This window comes from Gossypium hirsutum, chromosome A08, assembly GCF_007990345.1.
Source record: "Gossypium hirsutum isolate 1008001.06 chromosome A08, Gossypium_hirsutum_v2.1, whole genome shotgun sequence".
Classification (NCBI taxonomy): Eukaryota; Viridiplantae; Streptophyta; class Magnoliopsida; order Malvales; family Malvaceae; genus Gossypium; species Gossypium hirsutum.
In genome coordinates, this window is record NC_053431.1 from 61,718,794 (window position 1) to 61,719,965 (window position 1,172).

Consider the following 1,172-nt stretch of genomic DNA (forward strand, 5'->3'; position numbering starts at 1 on the left):
TTTTATACCAAATTGTGAATTTATAATTTTCCAAATAATTGATTAACATACATAGTCCTTTTGGAAACAATAACTCATTTTACTTACTTATCACTTGAACGATTGTGTACACTTGCACAAACTACGTTACAAGTTTTTGGCGCCATTGTCGAGGACTGTTGCCTTTCATTGTAAAATTATTTTTCTAGTTTTATTTTCATTTAATTTCTAACTTTACTAATTTATTTTTTATTTTTTATTCTTTATTTGTGATTTATTTATCAAGTGTTTATGAGCATAGATTGAATCACTGATCTATTACTTGTAGACTTAAAAATTGAACGGACATTCAAATAGAGAAGACGTGAAAGATTTGCTCAAAGACAAGTCGAGATGGACCATGGAAATCAAAATGATGATAAGGTAATGGAATCAATCATATGTACAACCCATTTCTTATTGTTGATGATTGGGAACGTGCCATAAGACAATACAATGTGCCACTCTTCAATAAATTAAATTTGGGAATTAGGAGGTCGGATATCGAGCCACCCCAATTCAAATTGAAACTAGTGATGTTTCAAATGCTCCAAACGGTGGGCCAGTTTAGTGGTATGCCCACAAAAGATCCACATCTTCACCATCGATTATTCATTGAGGTGGGTGATTCATTTAAGATAACCGATTTGACTCAAGATACATTAAGGTTGAAGCTATTTCCATACTCATTACAAGATAGATCACGAGCATGGTTGAATTCATTGCCACCAAGTTCAATAGCTACAAGGAAAGAATCAACAGAAAGGTTTTTGGTAAAGTATTTTCCACCGAGCAAGAATGCAAAGTTACAACATGAGATAAATACTTTTCAACAATTGGATGATGAGTCCTTATACGAGGTGTGGGAAAGATTCAAAGATTTGATTCGTAAGTGTCCTCATCATGGGGTTCTTCATTGTATTCAGTTGGAGACATTTTATAACGGTCTCAATGCACATACAAGATTAATGGTTGATGCTTTTGTGTATGGTGCGGTTTTGTGTAAGTCTTATAATGACTTATGAGATCATGAAAGGATCACTAGAAATAATTAACAATGGCAAACAAATCGAGTAGTTTTCATAAGACGAGTAGCTGAAGTGCATGACGTGGACGCGCTGGCTTTACTTTCTACTCAGGCATCCTCTATGTTC

General features: G+C 34.2%; 1 non-coding gene across 1 annotated transcript; it reads right to left on the minus strand.

The window, feature by feature from the left end:
• Positions 1–822: 822 nt before the first annotated feature.
• On the minus strand, positions 823–928 carry LOC121205657 (small nucleolar RNA R71). Its single transcript, XR_005900733.1, has one exon. It is a non-coding gene; the product is annotated as a small nucleolar RNA R71 (small nucleolar RNA).
• Between the last annotated feature and the right edge of the window lie 244 nt (positions 929–1,172).